At 41.7% G+C, this 21,814-nt stretch overlaps 1 protein-coding gene across 2 annotated transcripts in view; it reads right to left on the bottom strand.

The window, feature by feature from the left end:
* The window catches only part of LOC126412754 (protein cramped), a 181,222-nt gene that overhangs the window by 10,362 nt on the left and 149,046 nt on the right, over window positions 1–21,814 (bottom strand). The window lies entirely within an intron of this gene.

The following is a 21,814-nucleotide window of genomic DNA, read 5'->3' as shown; positions in this document are numbered from 1 at the left end:
CTCCCTTAAAACCCACTTCCTTTCGTCTTTCCCTCTCCTTCCCTCTTTCCTGATGAGGCAACAGTTTGTTGCGAAAGCTTGAATTTTGTGTGTATGTATGTGTCTGTCTGTGTTTCTAACGACCTGCCAGCGCTTTCGTATGGTAAGTCACATCATCTTTGTTTTTAAATATATTTTTCCCGTAAGATGATGTGACTTACCAAATGAAAGTGCTGGCAGGTCGACAGATACACAAACGAACACAAACATACACACAAAATTCAAGCTTTCGCAACAAACTGTTGCCTCATCAGGAAAGAAGGAAAGAGAGGGAAAGACGAAAGGATGTGGGTTTTAAGGGAGAGGGTAAGGAGTCATTCCAATCCCGGGAGCGGAAAGACTTACCTTAGGGGGAAAAAAGGACGGGTATACACTCGCGCACACACACACATATTCATCCACACATATACAGACACAAGCAGACATATTTAAAGACAAAGAGTTTGGGCAGAGATGTCAGTTGAGGCAGAAGTGCAGGGGCAAAGATGTTGTTGAATGACAGGTGAGGTATGAGTGCCGGCAACTTGAAATTAGCGGAGATTGAGGCCTGGTGGATAACAGGAAGAGAGGATATATTGAAGAGCAAGTTCCCATCTCCGGAGTTCGGATAGGTTGGTGTTAGTGGGAAGTATCCAGATAACCCGGACGGTGTAACCCTGTGCCAAGATGTGCTGGCCGTGCACCAAGGCATGTTTAGCCACAGGGTGATCCTCATTACCAACAAACACTGTCTGCCTGTGTCCAATTCATGCGAATGGACAGTTTGTTGCTGGTCATTCCCACATAGAATGCGTCACAGTGTAGGCAGGTCAGTTGGTAGATCACGTGGGTGCTTTCACACGTGGCTCTGCCTTTGATCGTGTACACCTTCCGGGTTACAGGACTGGAGTAGGTGGTGGTGGGAGGGTGCATGGGACAGGTTTTACACCGGGGGCGGTTACAAGGGTAGGAGCCAGAGGGTAGGGAAGGTGGTTTGGGGATTTCATAGGGATGAACTAAGAGGTTACGAAGGTTAGGTGGACAGCAGAAAGACACTCTTGGTGGAGTGGGGAGGATTTCATGAAGGATGGATCTCATTTCAGGGCAGGATTTGAGGAAGTCGTATCCCTGCTGGAGAGCCATATTCAGAATCTGATCTGGATACTTCCCACTAACACCAACCTATCCGAACTCCGGAGATGGGAACTTGTTCTTCAATATATCCTCTCTTCCCATTATCCACCAGGCCTCAATCTCCACTAATTTCAAGTTGCCGCCACTCATACCTCACCTGTCATTCAACAACATCTTTGCCCCTGCACTTCTGCCTCGACTGACATCTCTGCCCAAACTCTTTGTCTTTAAATATGTCTGCTTGTGTCTGTATATGTGTGGATGGATGTGTGTGTGTGTGCGCGCGAGTGTATACCAGTCCTTTTTTCCCCATAAAAGGTAAGTCTTTCCGCTCCCGGGACTGGAATGACTCCTTACCCTCTCCCTTAAAACCCAAATCCTTTCGTCTTTCCCTCTCCTTCCCTCTTTCCTGACGAAGCAACCGTTGGTTGCGAAAGCTAGTATTTTGTGTGTATGTTTGTGTGTCTATCGACGTGCCAGCGCTTTCGTTTGGTAAGTCACATCATCTTTGTTTTAAGATATATTTTTCCCATGTGGAATGTTTCCATATATATATATAATCAATGGATGATAACTATATATACAGGAAGCTATATGATCACAGAATCAAAGTAGATGTTTTTCCTTTATATTTTATGAATTTAAGTCAGTCACAGCTTCAATAATATTCAAATTGCATAAAATAAAGTTATGATTATTAACGCCTTGTCAAGAAAAAAATCAAAAGGTACTACATCAATATGTCACGAGACTAAGACGCTTCTGCAAAGTATGATCTATAAATGACATATAAAGAATCTGAAAATCCTTTACACAGCAACATAGCTACATTCTTTTAAGGAAAAATAGAATGAAGTTCAGAATGCCTTTTAAAAAAAGAAGAAGAACCATAGCAAATGTCCAAAAAACATGGATGTCAAAGCAACTGAATAGTCTGAAAATTCGTGAGCAACAGAATCTGCCAGAAGATTTGTGTTTGGAAATAGCTCTCTGTCACCACAGAAAATGGAATAGCGTGGTATGTTATGTGGACAAGGTTATCACACTTCAGTCTGACTGCTGGCATGCCAGACTAGCACATAACATACACGCATTTGATTGCGAGAATACCATGGTTATCTCGTACCTGGGACACTTCTCTCTTCAGGCTTATGCAGGCAATAGCTTTCCATGTGCCACTGTGTAAAGCACAAACCATGTGTAAGGGGAAAACTGTTAACAACAAAGCATGTTTTCAATTATCGCTGTCTACAAAAGTGGACTATCGCTTTTCAGACATCAAAAAGTCAGCAGTCTTACTAACCAGAACCATATCCTGGCCAAGGATACAGAAACCAATGAACCACAAATGCACCTCTAAAAATCACACATCACAAGGAACATGTCAATGAACAATGCCACTGGACACAATGCACAAAAAAAGATAGCATGCCTGCGAAGGTGTTACAATATACATTGCTACTTGATGATAGTAGAACAAGGTTACATTGAAAAATTTGTGAAATGATGTGCAACTTGTCAACAGAGCGGATGCCCAGGTGGTGTCCTTATTCTCATGTGATGTATGCTTATGTAATATGATACTGAGGCTAAACAGCAAACCTGACATTGAGCACTGCCTTGAACACTTCAGACTGTGATCCCAACTTATCCACCACCAATACCTCAAAATCATTATATTCTAGCAGACAAAGGATCTACCACTTGAAGGAAAGGAGTATGTTAGTGAAGGTCTACACCATGGAAAAATTCTTGTAGGAGTTTGTGTTAGAGCTGCACCTTTTTTAGATTTAAGTCAGCTGATAGGTATACCTGCTTAGGAAGTCCCTCTAACTAGAGGTCCACCTTCAGAGGATATAATGTTTCCAAGCAGAGAAGGAATTAGCATATTTCATCAAAATATAAGAGGTATTAGAGATAAAGTTTGTGAACTGCTTATAGATGTTGACTCTCAAATTATTGGAGCATCAGAGCACCACTTTAATAATTTGACAATTCAGAGGCTTCCTTTACCACGATACAGATTAGCTGGCTGTTTTTCAAGGAGTTCCTTGCAGGGTGGGGGAGTCCATAGACATATCATGGCACTGCACTGAACAGATATTTGAATGTCGTGCAGGGGCAGTTGAATTTAGTGAAACTAAACTTCTAATTGTTGTTGTCTATAGGTACCCTAACTCTTGACTTCAGAGCATTTCTGCTCAAGCTAGAGAGGGTTCTTGATTCACTTTGTAAGAAGTACCAGAAATTAGTTATATGTGGTGACTTCAATATACATTTTGTATATGATGGTGCATGAAAAAGGATGTTGGTAGATCTCATAAATTCATATGATCTGATACAGAATGTGTTCTGTTAGTAAAAGGGTGAATGACCTTTGAGACCATGATGCACAAATTTTAACACTTAAAGGCTTTAGTACTCAAACAAATGTCACATTTAATTACAAACTATGTAGGAAAGTTAATCCAACAGCAATAGAGAGTTTTTTAAACCTTGTCAAGGACAAGAGTGGCAGGATGTTTATAGTGCCGATAACATAGATGATAAATATTATGCTTTCCTTAACACATTTCTCATGCTCTTTTAGAGTTGCTTTCCATTAGAATGTTCTAAATGGGTTAGTAGCAGTAATAGGCAGCCCAGGTGGCCGACTAGTGGGATAAGGATACCTAGTAGAACAAAGCAGGAATTACATCAAAATGTTAGAAGTAGTCACAATCAAGTTACAGTAGCCCATTACAAACAGTACTGTAAGGTTCTTAAAAATGTTATTAGGAAGGCAAAGAGTATGTGGTATGCAAACAGAATAGCTAATTCACAGGATAAAATTAAAACCATATGGTCAGTTGTGAAGGAAGTGTCTGGTCAACAGCACAAGGTCGACGATATAAAGTCAGTTCGCAGTAAAAATATTTCTGTGTCCAATAAATCATATATACGTTCAGTATTAAACTATCATTTTCTGAACACTGCTGGTGAATTAATAAAAAATTTAGTTTCCACAGGGAATCATATAACTTTCTTGGCAAATGACTATCAGAGATTGATGTCTGAAATACTCCTCTGTGAAACAGAGGAGAGAGAGAGAGATAGAGTCAATAATTAAATCACTGATGACTAATGACTCATGGCTTTGATGGAGTGCCTAGCAGAATATTAAAGTACTGTGCTGCAATTGTTAGCCCTGTATTTAGCCATATTTGTAATTTTTCCTTTAGGAATGGTCACTTTTCTGAATGATTAAAGTACTCAGTAGTAAAGCCGCTTTATAAAAAGGGAGAAAGGGATAATGTAGATAGTTTTAGACCTATTTTTATGCCGTCAGTGTTTGCTAAAGTTATTGAAAAGGCTGTGTATGTAAGGATAATTGATCATTTTATATCACACGATTTGCTATCAAATGTATAGTTCGGCTTTAGGAGTCGTTTAACAACTGAAAATGCTATATTCTCTTTTCCTGTGAGGGTACTGGATGGGTTAAACAAAAGATTTTGAACTCTAGGCATATATTTTTTTTTATTTAACTAAGGCATTTGATTGTATTGATCAAAAAATACTGCTCCAGAAGTTGGACCGTTATGGAAAACGGGAGTAGCTCACAATTGATTCACCTCTTACTTTAGCAACAGACAGCAAAAGGTCATTATTCACAATGTCGAGAATGGCTGTTATGTGGGGGTCTGAGTGGGGTATGGTCAAGTGGGGGGTGACGCAGGGATCAGTGTTGGGCTACTCCTGTTCCTTGTTTGTATAAATGATATGCCCTCTAGTATTACGGGCAACTAAAATATTTCTGTTTGCTGATGACACTAGCTTGGTAGTAAAGGATGTTGTATGCAACATTGGCTTGGTTTCAAATAGTGCAGTTCATGACCTAAGTTCATGGCTTGTAGGAAATTAACACTAAATCACAGTAAGACTCAGTTTTTACAGTTTCTAACACACACCCCCCCATGAACCATGGACCCTGCTGTTGGTGGGGAGGCTTGCGTGCCCCAGCGATACAGATGGCTGTACCATAGGTGCAACCACAACGGAGGGGTATCTGTTGAGAGGCCAGACAAACATGTGGTTCCTGAAGAGGGGCAGCAGCCTTTTCAGTAGTTGCAGGGGCAACAGTCTGGATGATTGACTGATCTGGCCTTGTAACATTAACCAAAACGGCCTTGCTGTGCTGGTACTGCGAACGGCTGAAAGCAAGGGGAAACACCAGCCGTAATTTTTCCCGAGGACATGCAGCTTTACTGCATGATTAAATGATGATGGCGTCCTCTTGGGTAAAATATTCCGGAGGTAAAATAGCCCCCATTCGGATCTCCGGGCGGGGACTACTCAAGAGGACATCGTTATCAGGAGAAAGAAAACTGGCATTCTACGGATCGGAGTGTGGAATGTCAGATCCCTTAATCGGGCAGGTAGGTTAGAAAATTTAAAAAGGGAAATGGATAGGTTAAAGTTAGATATAGTGGGAATTAGTGAAGTTCGCTGGCAGGAGGAACAAGACTTTTGGTCAGGTGATTACAGGGTTATAAATACAAAATCAAATAGGGGTAATGCAGGAGTAGGTTTAATATTGTATAAAAAAAATAGGAGTGCGGTTTAGCTACTACAAACAGCATAGTGAACGCATTATTGTGGCCAAGATAGACACAAAGCCCATGCCTACTACAGTAATACAAGTTTATATGCCAACTAGCTCTGCAGATGATGAACAAATTGATGAAATGTATGACGAGATAAAATAAATTATTCAGGTCGTGAAGGGAGATGAAAATTTAATAGTCATGGGTGACTGGAATTCGTCAGTAGGAAAAGGGAGAGAAGGAAACATAGTAGGTGAATATGGATTGGGGCTAAGAAATGAAAGAGGAAGCCGCCTTGTAGAATTTTGCACAGAGCATAACTTAATCATAGCTAACACTTGGTTCAAGAATCATGAAAGAAGGTTGTATACCTGGAAGAATCCTGGAGATACTAAAAGGTATCAGATAGATTACATAATGGTAAGACAGAGATTTAGGAACCAGGTTTTAAATTGTAAGACATTTCCAGGGGCAGATGTGGATTCTGACCACAATCTATTGGTTATGAACTGCAGATTGAAACTGAAGAAACTGCAAAAAGGCGGGAATTTAAGGCGATGGGACCTGGATAAACTGAAAGAACCAGAGGTTGTACAGAGTTTCAGGGAGAGCATAAGGCACAATTGACAGGAATGGGGGAAAGAAATACAGTAGAAGAAGAATGGGTAGCTTTGAGGGATGAAGTAGTGAAGGCAGCAGAGGATCAAGTAGGTAAAAAGACGAGGGCTAATAGAAATCCTTGGGTAACAGATTGATGAAAGGAGAAAATATAAAAATGCAGTAAATGAAGCAGGCAAAAAGGAATACAAACGTCTCAAAAATGAGATCGACAGGAAGTGCAAAATGGCTAAGCAGGGCTGGCTAGAGGACAAATGTAAGGATGTAGAGGCTTGTCTCACTAGGGGTAAGATAGATACTGCCTACAGGAAAATTAAAGAGACCTTTGGAAATAAGAGAACCACTTGTATGAATATCAAGAGCTCAGATGGAAACCCAGTTCTAAGCAAAGAAGGGAAGGCAGAAAGGTGAAGGAGTATATAGAGGGTTTATACAAGGGCGATGTACTTGAGGACAATATTATGGAAATGGAAGAGGATGTAGATGAAGATGAAATGGGAGATAAGATACTGCGTGAAGAGTTTGACAGAGCACTGAAAGACCTGAGTCGAAACAAGGCCCCGGGAGTAGACAATATTCCATTGGAACTACTGATGGCCTTGGGAGAGCCAGTCATGACAAAACTCTACCATCTGGTGAGCAAGATGTATGAAACAGGCGAAATACCCACAGACTTCAAGAAGAATATAATAATTCCAATCCCAAAGAAAGCAGGTGTTGACAGATGTGAAAATTACCGAACTATCAGTTTAATAAGTCACAGCTGCAAAATACTAACGCGAATTCTTTACAGACGAATGGAAAAACTGGTAGAAGCGGACCTCGGGGAAGATCAGTTTGGATTCCGTAGAAATGTTGGAACACGTGAGGCAATACTTACCTTACGACTTATCTTAGAAGAAAGATTAAGAAAAGGCAAACCTACGTTTCTAGCATTTGTAGACTTAGAGAAAGTTTTTGACAACGTTAACTGGAATACTCTCTTTCAAATTCTGAAGGTGGCAGGGGTAAAATACAGGGAGCGAAAGGCTATTTACAATTTGTTCAGAAACCAGATGGCAGTTATAAGAGTCGAGAGACATGAAAGGGAAGCACTGGTTGGGAAGGGAGTGAGACAGGGTTGTAGCCTCTCCCCAATGTTATTCAATCTGTATATTGAGCAAGCAATAAAGGAAACAAAAGAAAAGTTCGGAGTAGGTATTAAAATCCGTGGAGAAGAAATAAATACTTAGAGGTTCGCCGATGACATTGTAATTCTGTCAGAGACAGCAAAGGACTTGGAAGAGCAGTTGAACGGAATGGACAGTGTCTTGAAAGGACGGTATAAGATGAACATCAACAAAAGCAAAACGAGGATAATGGAATGTAGTCAAAATAAATCGGGTGATGCTGAGGGGATTAGATTAGGAAATGAGACACTCAAAGCAGTAAAGGAGTTTTGCTATTTGGGGAGCAAAATAATTGATGATGGTCGAAGTAGAGAGGATATAAAATGTAGACTGGCAATGGCAAGGAAATCGTTTCTGAAGAAGAGAAATTTGTTAACATCGAGTATAGATTTAAGTGTCAGGAAGTCGTTTCTGAAAGTATTTGTATGGAGTGTAGCCATGTATGGAAGTGAAACATGGACGATAACCAGTTTGGACAAGAAGAGAATAGAAGCTTTCGAAATGTGGTGCTACAGAAGAATGCTGAAGATAAGGTGGGTAGATCATGTAACTAATGAGGAGGTATTGAATAGGATTGGGGAGAAGAGAAGTTTGTGGCACAACTTGACTAGAAGAAGGGATCAGTTGGTAGGACATGTTTTGAGGCATCAAGGGATCACAAATTTAGCATTGGAGGGCAGCGTGGAGGGTAAAAATCGCAGAGGGAGACCAAGAGATCAATACACTAAGCAGATTCAGAAGGATGTAGGTTGCAGTAGGTACTGGGAGATGAAGAAGCTTGCACAGGATAGAGTAGCATGGAGAGCTGCATCAAACCAGTCTCAGGACTGAAGACCACAACAACAACAACAACAACAACAACACACAATTCAACAAAACCTGACATTTTAATTTCACAGAATAGGCATAGGATTAGTGAAACTGACAGTTCAAATTTCTGGGTGTTCAGATAGATAGTAAGCTGTCGTGGAAGGCCCACATTCAGGATCTTGTTCAAAGACTTAATGCTACCATTTTTACTATTCGAACCATATCTGAAGTGGGTGATAGTTTGACACGAAAATTAGTCTACTTTACTTATTTTCATTCACTTTTGTCACATGGTATCATAATTTGGGGTAATTCTTCCCATTCTAAAAGAATATTATTGGCTCGGAAACAGGCAGTTTGGGCAGTAAGTGGTGTAAGTTCACAAACCTCTTGTTGACCCATGTTCACAAGTCTGGGTATTTTGCATTCGCCTCTCAATATATAATTCCCTACTCTCATTTCTTGTTAAGAATATTAGCTTACTCCCAAGAATAAGCAGCTTTCACTCAGTTAATAATCGGCCACCTCTCTCTATACCAACGTCCCCCACATACATGGTCTGCCTGCTGCTGAACATTTATTCAGTTAGCGCTCACCTAATTCCAAACCTATGACATTCTTCCTACTCACCTTAATCAACTTTATACTTACCAACAACTACTTCACCTTTGAGAGGCGTACATACTAACAGATCAGGGGTACGGCCATGAGAACCAAGATGGCTCCTCCCTATGCCAACCTTTTCGTGGGTCACTTGGAGGGGGCTTTCCTGGGATCCATAAGTATTCAGTCCCTGATTTAGTTTAGATACATTGATGACATCTTTACCATATGGACTCATGGTGAGGCTGACCTGCTATAATTCCTGCTGGAATCCCTGAGTACCTTCTCCCAATCAGTTCCATGCCACTTTCGTTGATGTTGATCCTGTCCTCACCGAAGGCCAGCTACACACTTCTGTGCACATTAAAACCTACCAACAATCAACATACTTACATTTTGACAGTGGCCGACCTTTCCATGACAAACATTACCTTCCATACAGCCTTGGCATCTGAGGCAGACTCTATAGCAATACACCATCATTCTCACCTCGGCCTTCACTACACATAAGTACACCAGTAGCCTAGTTAAAAAGCAGATTTCCCAGACCATCACATCCAATCCTGGTACTGCTGACCCCTGCAGATAACAACTTTGTTGTGCCCTCCTACCACCACCTATATCAACCCTGTAAGTGGCAAAATATATACTATCAAAGGTAGAGCCACCTGTGAAACGAAACGTCTTACAACAGCTGTTATGTAAACATTGTTCGGTCTTCTACATCGGCTTGACTACCACCACATTATCAATTAGGATGAATGGTCACAGGCAAAGGGTGTATAGAAGCAACTCGCAATATCCTGTTGCAGAGTATGCTCTACAATGTGACATTCGAGACCTCGGTGCACATTCCACCACACGCGCCATCTGAATTCTTCCCCCAGACACCAGTTTCTCAAACCTCCACAGGTGGAAACTAGCACTACAACACATCCTTGGTGCTCACCACCCACCAGGCCTTAATTTATGTTAATTTCTTCCGTGTCAGCATTTCTTCACTGTAACTACTCTTTGCTTCACCTCGTTTTAATTTTCTGCATCTTTCATTAACATTCCCATCTATTTTTCACTGCCCCCCTTCCATCTCTGTTATGAATAATGCACTTAGGTTTTCACTCTTATTAACTCATGCATGGTGTTTAAGTAGTAATCTCTGTCTGCATATGGCCCTGTCCTCCAACTTTAAACTCTCAGGTTTCCAAATCTCGTCCGATGCAGTCCCCAACAATCAGTCTGTCCTCCTCATCCCGTATGGTAAGTCTCCTCTGACTCACGGTTCTGGGTGACTTTCCCAAACCTTGTCCTAGACCTCTCCAGTCCTTTTCTGTCACCCCTCTCCCTTCCCCATCAACCCTTCTGCCTGAAGGAGGAGCCACTCGCTCCAAAAGCTTGACAATTACAACCGTCTTTTATGTGTATGTTCTGCCGCTGCTTGGTGAGCAGATTTTTTATCTATCATATTAAATAAAACAAAGATGATGTGACTTACCAAACGAAAGTGCTGGCAGATCGATAGACACACACAAACAAACACAAACATACACACAAAATTCAAGCTTTCGCAACCAACGGTTGCTTCGTCAGGAAAGAGGGAAGGAGAGGGGAAGATGAAAGGATGTGGGTTTTAAGGGAGAGGGTAAGGAGTCATTCCAATCCCGGGAGCGGAAAGACTTACCTTAGGGGGATGTGTATGTTTGTGTGTCTATCGACATGCCAGCACTTTCGTTTGGTAAGTCACATCATCTTTGTTTTTAGATATATTTTTCCCACGTGGAATGTTTCCCTCTATTATATTCATATTAAATACTTCTGTCAATAACTGGTTGTTTTCATTGTTGTATGAGCCTCAAAACTGGTTTGTCATCAGTGAATATGTTGTGTCCCACACTCCTAGCCCCATCGGGTAGGCCTCGCCTCCATTTTAGTAGTGTTCAGCACAGCATCCACCATGGCGAGGCCACGAGCAGTTTGAACTCCAGTTGCTCACAGAGGCTGTCTGCAGTAGCCAGGCTACTTTGCCATGCCTCTCATAGAACTGTTTTCTGTACATAGAGATTAAATGTGTAAGTAGAGTTCAGTGTTAATTTATTTGTGACTTACAATAAGTAGGTTCTTGTACCCGGACTGATTTACTTTGTGTAGCAGTTACAAAACTATTAGATTGAAAGAGTAGTTGGAAACCAACCACATCCATGGCATGAGCAATACCATAACCGTAACAAGAGTGGTGCAGTTGGTAGTGTGTGATTAATAATGATGGGAACTCCCTTCAAGACGACAACTGTACATATCATTCATAGTCAACCAGGTATTACCAAACACAAGGGCATTCATGAGCAGCATTTGAAGTGGATATACTTCAATGACACCAAGTGGATCACACTGGCAAGGATACAATACAATGTGCTTACTGCATGGTGCTAATTACTGCTGGGCAGCAATTGTTCATAGTAAACATAGTGGTGATTCTCTTTGCAAACTCTATTATGAAAAGGATAGATTCTTACTCAATATGTAGAGCAGACACCGAGACACGGATAGGCACAACGAAAAGGCTGCTATGCATTTAAGGTTTCCCCCAACAGGCCTTCTTCTGAAGCAGGACACACACACACACACACACACACACACACACACACACACACAGGGTGGGTGCACCCTCTGTCTCTGGACTGTGAACTGAAACTGTGCCTGATGCGAGCAGGAATCTTGTGCAGGTATGAAGTTCTGTCTGTGGGAACAAGTGACAGTGGAGACTGGGGAGGGCACCTAGGTCCAGTGGTAGTTTTTTTTTCTTTTTTTTCCTTTTTTTTTTTTTTTTGGGGGGGGGGGGGGTGTGGAGGAGTTGAGAAGGGGGGAAAATTACTAGTGGATGCGATGGCAGAATGAAGGCTGTGCATTGCTGGAGTGGGTGCAGGGAAGGAGGTAAGTGTAGGACAGCGACTAGCAAAAGTTGAGGCCAGGGGTCTTACAGGAACACAAAATATACTGCATGAAAGGTTCCAATCAGTACAGTTAGAAAAGCTTGTGTTGGTAGAGAGGGTCCAGATGGCACAGGCTGTGAAACAGTCACTGAAATGAAGCACATTGTGTTGGGTGGCACACTCAGTAACTGAGTGGTCCAGCTGTCTCTAGGCCACAGTTTGGCAGTGGCCATTGGTGCGGACAGACAGCTTGCCAATTGTCATGTCCATGTAGAAAGCAGCACAGTGGTAGCAGTTTAGATTGTAGATCACATGAGCGCATCCAAAGCTAGCTGAATGTTTTCAGAATAAAACTTTAGTTGCAGCAGTATGCCATAAATTTTATTGGGCATAAAAGAAATATGTACTGTCATTTAAAGAATGGCTGCCATATCGCACGGTCACACTCGCAACTGTCACTTCAAGTGCGAAAATCAGGACTGTGTTCTGTCTTATGCTGATACAATGGTCAAAGATGTGCTTATCATTCATACTTCGGACACAGGACTGCGTAATGCTCTTATGCATTACGATAATCCCACAATGTACCGAGTGTTTACTGGTTATTCAAGTCTTGTAATAAACTAAATAGACAGAGAAAGCATCTAACACAGAAGAACTGAGGTTTTTCAGACAGTTTTTGGAGGAGTGATACTGGCTGGAGGTAGACGGCATAGTCGAAGCTGTCTCTAACAGCACTCCGGAATAGGGCAAAATCAAATTCCTTTGGACATTTTTTTAAGTCACATCTTATGCTTAGTGCTTCATAGCTCATGGTAGACAGTCATGCTGCTACAAATGCATGAAGTGCTTATACTACAGTCATGCTGCTACAAATGCATGAAGTGCTTATACTGTCAGAAACTTGATCGTAAGGCAGATGTTTGTTTACAGATATCATGCCACATCATCAAATACTCTACTTGCATGAATTATGTCAAGATTATGGTGAATAGGTTCCATTCTAATGATGAAAATTTTGAAAATAATGTGTACAGCATTCTTTTTCAAGGTGGTAAAGCAGTGTTAGTGGCTATTGAACTCAATGTACCTGTAATTCTGTTTCAACTTGACATTGGTTCCTCTAAAACTACCAAACGGAGCCACATATGGTTTAAGTGGGTCCCCACAGTTGTTCAAAATACATGAAATGCTAACAAGTTATAGTGATCAGACAATTCAAATCAAAGGCCAAAAAATAAACAGGTGAAGGTTCCACTTCTAGTAACACTATCAAGTACAGATGCCAACACCACTGGACTGGATCTGTTTCAAATGCTTAGTTTCATGGTCTGAGATTTAGCAAATCACATACATGTCACAGATGAAGAGAGAGCTTTTTTTTTTGTTCCATGGTAGACTCAAATACTACAAAGAGCAAATCACCTTGTGTCCTGACCCACTCCCTAACTTTTGTAAGGCACCCCCCCCCCCCATTCATTATGCTTTATGGGACGAAGTTAAACCTGAGTTGGACCAGCTGGAGGAGGATGGCATCATCGAACCTATTTCCAACAATCTGTGGGCTAACCCCTTTGTCATTGTTGAGAAGCCATACAGGTATCTTTGTCTATGTGTGGATATCAGGTCTACAGTCAACGCAACCTCTGTCACAGATACATGCCCCATTTCAGGGCCAGAAGGAATTTCGGTCAGGGACAATTCTTCCCACGCATCAATTTGACAGACACATATCTGAAATTGCCTCTCAATGAGGAGAGTCAACAGGTGGTGGCAGTCAATACATGCTTAAGGCTTTACAAGTATAAATGACTCCCCTTTGGTATCAATTCAGCTGTAGCATTACTTCATAGGTATCTCGAGCATCTGATTTACAAGGTTCCAGGAACCACCAATTACCTCAATGACATTATTGTCACCATAAACACCATTGAGGATCATATCTACAACTTGGACGAGTTACTGGACACCTTAGATCAGCCACGCCTCCCGCTGAACACGGACAAGTATTCTGTTTTCCAGGACAAAATTGGGTGCCTCGGTCATATCCCATCAGTCGACGGCATCCATCCCACAACCAAACACCTCCAGAATATTGCTTGGCATCAAGCTTCCAACAACAAGAAACACTGCTGATCTGTCCCCAGACAAATCCAACCTTACAATATGTTCTTTCTTACATCAGTTATGATTGCAGAGCCCCTTTACTAATTGCTTAGGAATGGCAAATGTTGGGATTGGTCACACGAATGTCAACGGGCATTCGAGTAACTGATAGGGACCCTCCAGGACTCCAAGTGTTTGGTACACTATGACCCATGGTGGCCACAGATGTTTCAGACACTGGGACTGGGTACATGTCAGCCCACAGGGTGGGCACAGCAGGCAAGCCCACTGCATTTGAATGCAAAACGATGATTGTGAATGTGCAGCTACTCTCAAATTGAAAAGGAAGTCCTTATTTCACCATCAAAAAATTCCATAACTATTTCTATGGCTGCAACTTTCTACTACAAACAGACTCCAAAAGATTAAATACGATACTTTGCGTAGCACAGACTGCTGTCCCTGGGGACCATTTTTTCTATACCAAATCTCTGCATATGAGACCTTGGCATTGACTGCACACTATCGTTGTCTGTTGCTGAATCTGCAGGTGGCAGTGTTGTCCTAAAGGCGTGACGCTGTGAGGGACAGGAGGGTACTCATCGTTCAGTCATGCAACATCTCCCCCAGAGATGCATCGTTATGCGGAGTGCTTCTCTAAGAACAGAGAAATTTTAGTAAAATGTTCTCCAATGCGTAGTCACTTCTTTGACTGTCGAATCGAACCGTTCAGCGACCTTGTTTGATTCAGAATGAAATGTCAAGCTACAGAGGTGCTGGATCCCATGGGCTATGCAAAAAAGAGTCAAACTCGTGGCTCGTGATCTGGGTGCCATTGTCTGTCATGATGAAACTTCCTGGCAGATTAAAACTGTGTGCCCGACCGAGACTCGAACTCGGGACCTTTGCCTTTCCCGGGCAAGTGCTCTACCATCTGAGCTACCGAAGCATGACTTACGCCCGGTACTCACAGCTTTACTTCTGCCAGTATCTCATCTCCTACCTTCCAAACTTTACAGAAGCTCTCCTGCGAACCTTGCAGAACTAGCACTCCTGAAGGAAAGGATACTGTGGAGACATGGCTTAGCCACAGCCTGGGGGATGTTTCGAGAATGAGATTTTCACTCTGCAGCGGAGTGTGCGCTGATATGTAACTTCCTGGCAGATTAAAACTGTGTGCCCAACCGAGACTCGGTCTCATTCTGGAAACATCCCCCAGGCTGTGGCTAAGCCATGTCTCCGCAGTATCCTTTCTTTCAGGCGTGCTAGTTCTGCAAGGTTCGTAGGAGAGCTTCTGTAAAGTTTGGAAGGTAGGAGACGAGATACTGGTAGAAGTAAAGCTGTGAGTACCGGGCGTGAGTCGTGCTTCGGTAGCTCAGATGGTAGAGCACTTGCCCGCGAAAGGCAAAGGTTCCGAGTTCGAGTCTCGGTCAGGCACACAGTTTTAATCTGCCAGGAAGTTTTATATCAGTGCGCACTCCGCTGCAGAGTGAAAATCTCATTCTCAAAACATCCCCCAGGCTGTGGCTAAGCCATGGCTCCACAGTATCCTTTCTTTCAGGAGTGCTAGTTCTGCAAGGTTCGCAGGAGACTTCTGTAAAGTTTGGAAGGTAGGAGATGAGATACTGGCAGAAGTAAAGCTGTCAGTACCGGGCGTGAGTCGTGCTTCGGTAGCTCAGATGGTAGAGCACTTGCCCGGGAAAGGCAAAGGTCCCGAGTTCGAGTCTCGGTCGGGCACACAGTTTTAATCTGCCAGGAAGTTTCATCATGACAGACAATGGCACCCAGATCACGAGCCACGAGTTTGACTCTTTTTTGCATGGCCCATGGGATCCAGCACCTCTGTAGCTTGACATTTCATTCTGAATCAAACAAGGTTGCTGAACGGTTCGATTCGACAGTCAAAGAAGTGACTACGCATTGGAGAACATTTTACTAAAATTTCTCTGTTCTTAGAGAAGCACTCCGCATAACGATGCATCTCTGGGGGAGATGTTGCATGACTGAACGATGAGTACCCTCCTGTCCCTCACAGCGTCACGCCTTTAGGACAACACTGCCACCTGCAGATTCAGCAACAGACAACGATAGTGTGCAGTCAATGTCAAGGTCTCATATGCAGAGATTTGGTATAGAAAAAATGGTCCCCAGGGACAGCAGTCTGTGCTACGCAAAGTATCGTATTTACTCAAATCTAAGCCGCACCTGAAAAACGAGACTCGAAATCAAGGAAAAAAAATTTTCCCGAATCTAAGCCGCACCTGAAATCTGAGACTCGAAATTCAAGGGGAGAGAAAAGTTTTAGGCCGCACCTCCAAATCGAAACAAATTTGATCCATTGTAATATGAGACACAATTTAGGTCGAATGAATGATGATACAGTACAGTAGTTTTGTTCGAGTCGTAAGCTTAGCAGTTAAGCTTTACCAGGTAGCCATTGCTGTGTGTCAGGTGATCCGTCCGTATTTATACGGATACCCTTCCTTTTTTCACGTGCTTCATCTGGTTTGAATAGATTGCTTATTTTTCTTTGATCTGATAAGTGCCATTCTCTTTGTTATAGGTGTTTACATCACTCTAAGCTGAAAATGCATTATTGTACTGTGTCATGCATTGTTTGTCGCGTTCTGATACTGTGTGTTTATGAACTGTCGCCGCTCGCAGCATGGCTTGCTTTTGTGCGTGCTACTGCCGCTTACAATAAAAAAAAAAGAGGGGAATTGTCTCATTAGCGAAACAATGGCAAGAGACTGCTATTTGTTGTTACTTACACTGCTGCTTTCTTTGATAACGATCAACAAGAACCAAATAATAGACTGCGTATGATAGAAGATGTTCTGCATGAGAGTTTTTTTTTTTTTTTTTTTCTCCGTTTGAAAATCTTTGCAGATGCCTCTTTTGTACATTACATTCTGCACAGAAATAAGAGTCATCTTAGATTTAAAAATCTAGTCATTTGCCGTGCTTCATTTCTGACTGTATCACTATTAGGCATAAGAATAATACGAATATAAACATGACATGATACGTATATTCTTCCGTTTTTGCTGTTCTCTCACTAGCTTCATAGTTTATTAGGCAGACAGGATTTAAATGAGATAGTAGCAAACACGAAAGAATACATGGCAAAATGTTTATATTCGTATTATTCTTATGGTGAAGAGAATACTGCATGTGATTCACAATTCATAAAAGTTCCTATTAGCAACCATCTCTTCTCACAGGTAGGAAAAAATTCAGAACGTAGAGTTGGTCATATTGACAAACATCCTAAACAGTCTTTCCAGTCGGATTTTCGTAGTACATTGAAATGCTGGTACATTCTAAGATGAACAATACGGAATTTGTATTTACCTTCATTGGATAATGTATGAAAATGCAGTGGTCGAAACTCGAGGCAGAGAAAAAAGCTCGTCTTCCACCTTTTTTTAAATTTATTTACTGATGCAGAGGTTTTGGCGCCAGTGCCTGCAAAGCATGCCTGTGTAGGGCTACGTATATTCGACGGCAGAAGTTAGTTGTGGCGGCACCTACCAACATTTTTCAGAACTTCCGCTTACTTTGCACTCGATTCTAAGCCACACGCGGTTTTTTTTTATTACAAAAACCAGAAAAAAAAGTGCGGCTTACATTAGAGTAAATACGGTATATCATATACATAGCAGATGCAGACACATCTTGAAAACACACCAATCAACTCCGACCCCATGTCAAGAAGGTTCTCCCTTCCAGTAATTATAGCCCTCTCACTTACAAGTGTCAATAACTTATTTTTCTTGCAGGGTGAAGGAGGAGATTCAACAGAGTAGCAGCCTCCCAGTGCCGAAGTCCTACCATCACGTGAGCCAATGAAAGTAAAGCCCAGCAGCGTTAGTGCAGAGGCCGGGGTTGATATGGACTTCATCCAACACCAAAGGTAGCAGCCGAAGAAGAAGAAGAGGCTTCACCCCCCCCCCCCCCCCCCCCCTCTCTCTCTCTCTCTCTCTCTCTCTCTCTCTCTCTCTCTCTCTCTCTCAGTGAGGGGAGTGGTGTCCCAAGTTACTACCCCTGCTGACATGGCCTCCCCTCCCCTGTAGTGATGTTTCACACAGCTTGCATCACGCAACGACAGGAGCCGTGTGAGCTGCAGCGGTTGTTCGCAGATGCCACCCACGTAGCTGAACTTTGCCACGTCCACGAACGGCAACCCGATGCAATTATGACATCATTCCGCTTGGACATGCAAACAGCCAAGGAACACATGATCTGCAGCGGCAGCAATCAATTTCATGGATTCAGTGTAGCAATCCATGTAGCAATATAATCCGTGATCCAGCAGACTGAACGACTGTCTTCAGCGAGCAGTCTTCAGTGAGTTTTGTCTAGTGTGAACAGTCACCTGCTTTTGACAAATTCCTTCAGCAGAGTTAGTTTGAAGTTAGAAACTGTCATATCGAAATACTCTGTGCCGTAAACAGCCTGCAAGGATTGGAATTGCCACAGTCCATAGTGCATCAGTGTGGCTATGGACACTCTGCACAAGAGTTTACTATTAAATGTGACTATCACTGATGGAAGTCAGTTCTGTCTCTACAGATTAATGATGTAACTTAAGAGTTGGGTGTTGAGACATGTCAGTTACAAAAAATAAATGCTGTTTTGCCTGGACTAATTTACTTTGTATAGCAGTTACATAACTCTGATATCGGTACAGTTGTTGGAATCCAACCACATCCGTGGTACGATCGATATGTGATCATTACAAATAAATGCTATAATTATGTCTTAACTTGTACATTGAGCTACCAAGTATTGCCTCCTAGGTCACTTGACTTCAGTCCTACTGAATGCAAATAAAACTCCTTCACGTGAGATACACGCACATTAGGCCAAGCTCAGATAAATTTTCACAAGTTGTGGATGGCGGATAAGCATCTTAAATTAGAATGGCTACACAACACTGTTATATTTCTTGAAGTCCATGACATGGCAACGTATCAGAACAACCACCACCACACTCAGAAAAAAACGGGGCCTTACAGAATGGTACATAAGTCTCTGCAATTCAATTGCTCATGAGTGAATATAAGGTGTTCTGAGAATTAATTGCCAGATATTGTAAAAGCACCATGAAGATGGACAGTGAATCTGTAAGCATTAGACTAAAGGGAAAAAATTCTGAATGCAATTAAAAATGTGTGTCACGACGATACATCACCTTCTATGTGTGCAGCTGTGGTGCTGGATGATCAGAAAGCACTCAATATGTTACCAGTGCTAAAAATACATGCTCAACTGGACAAGATGGAATATACAGTGCAATTACTAAAGTGTGCATTTTTTTTAAATTTATTTATTTAATCGTATGGCTAGGGCCCCTGTCGGGCAGGTCATTTGCCGGGTGCCGGTCTTTCAATTTGACACCACTTCGGCGACCTGCAGTCGATGAGGATGACAGGATGATGATGATGATGACAGCATAACACCCAGTCCCTGGGCGGAGAAAATCCCCCGACCCAGCTGCGAATCGAACCAGGGCCCATAGGATCGACAATCTGTCACGCTGACCATTCAGCTACTGGGGGCGGACATTTAAACAAATACTTAAACTTCCTGGCAACTCTATTAATTGTGGTATTATAGGAAAATCCTAAGTAACTGCCTTAAATAAAAGTATAATCAAATAAGTGTATGAAAAAATAAAAGAAGTAAGTTACAAACTGCACACTGGGTAATCTGAAATGTCATCCTGCCTCATCTCAGTACCTTCTTCACAAGGTGTACTGCTTATACAAAGAAACTGGTACAACTGCCTAATATCATGTAGGGCCCCCACGAGTGTACAGAATTGATATATAAAAGACTATAAATTATTAATTCGCCAGCAAATCAGTAATACAAGATGCAAATCAATGCTCTATTATGGATCCTTTTTGCCCCCAGACACATATTAATGACATCCCATGACTTCCATGTAGTAAGCTATGCAAACGACACCACAATCTTATTCTGTGGCAGAGAGAATAAATGGTTGGAGTCTACTGTGCTAATGACGTAACAGGAATAATGCAACATATGAATGATCAGAGCCTCAATATGAATGCTAATAATCTGCACCACTGATATTTAACACTGTCAATTCCAACCAAATGAGTGTTAGTAATGTATGCTGAACTTGATGGACTATAAATATGTTTAACTCGTCAAAAATCTTCTCTGGGTGAACCATATTACTATTGAATCTGGGGGGAATCAACAGTCGTTTATACCTCCTTAGGAAGCAGTCAAATACAATCACTAACCAAATAACTGGCTACTTTGTGACAATTTAGCCCTTCCTTAACTTTGTTGCAGAATTGTGGGTTGGACAGAAACACACACACACACACACACACACACACACACACACACACACAAACAAACACACGTGCGCGCGACAAAAAATATTGCTAGTATAGTAAAAGGCAAGAAGGATCATGCATGGACTGGACTATAAAAAAAATTTATTGTGAAGCTTTAGGACAGCCTCAATCATTAATGACATATTCTTTGTATCAATTTAAGTTAAAAACAGCTTCTGTATGTCAAGAAATTAAATCAAATAATTGATATGCTGCAGAATACTACAACAGCTGTACCAAATACACACAACCAAATTCAAAATGACTGAACAATACTCTTCTACGGGGTGTTTTATTATCATACTAATTTTCAGTGATGCTAAACAAGGGCAAATGTATCAGTTTCTCTAGAAGAATGGAGTATAAAGCTACAAAACCAGTGGAACAAAACAAATGCACAGTAGATGGCATGATGTGAACATTGGACATGGTCAGTTCTGATATGGGTTTGTGGGGCTGAAATCTATACTTACAAGTTGAAATGTACGGTCAGCCAGTCCTAGTGAAATGGTGATTTACTGGTTACTGAATTTTAGCAAACATTACTTTTTCCAAGAATGAAGAAATAAAAAGAAAATATACGGTTGCTAAAGGAATGTTTTGTGCCATGCATCCACATAAGAGACATTCAGTGAATACCATGTTTCACAACCTGTTCCAGTGGTTAAAAGAGATGCGACAAGTGGCAGAACAATAAAACCAACAAGAGGGATAATAAACTACATTCGTATCTTAGAAGAAGCAGTGATTACTCACATGGACGCTCAGTCTGAAACCAACACTCAATCAGTGGCATGCAAAGTTAACAGAATGCTAAGCACTACATGAGAAGGTATGTGAAAGTAGCAGCTATACCATGACCACTAACAGACACTGCAAGTTTTAACTCCTACTAACTTCACACCACTGATGTACCGATTCAGTGGGTGCTGCAGTTTTGTACTATTGATCCCTGCCTTCCTGTGTGCGTAGTTCTCTCAGATGTAACCTGTTTTACCAGAAATGAAATGCTCAATACTAGTAACGTCCATAAACGGATTGTCCAGAATCCATGTGTTATAGTTGTGAAAAACCATCAATACAGGTTTGCAGTGAGACTGTTGGTGGTTGAAGTGAAACGTTACTTCAAATGTCTGTATCTGTCATGTCCTAGATCAATTGCACTGCGATATAGATTGCTTTCCTTAATGCTACTTCTTTTTGTAAGGGTTTAATGTTGGCACCAATTCATGGCCAGTAGCATAATATTCCAAGCACAAGCACGCATTAAATTTGTTGATCAAGAAATATAAGACTTGAGAACCTATTATTAATTGTTATTACGATATACAAAAATAAATAGGCACCGATGCACTCAGAATAAACAGTTATACACAACTGACTCAACAAGCATCTGTCTTACATATATTCTTTCTGAACTTATCACAAACTGCTGTTTCTAACAGATCTCTCCTCCTCCTCAA

Source organism: Schistocerca serialis, chromosome 7, assembly GCF_023864345.2.
Source record: "Schistocerca serialis cubense isolate TAMUIC-IGC-003099 chromosome 7, iqSchSeri2.2, whole genome shotgun sequence".
NCBI classification, from domain to species: domain Eukaryota; kingdom Metazoa; phylum Arthropoda; class Insecta; order Orthoptera; family Acrididae; genus Schistocerca; species Schistocerca serialis.
The sequence above is the reverse complement of the archived record's forward strand: the minus strand, read 5'-3'. Positions and strand labels throughout refer to the sequence as shown.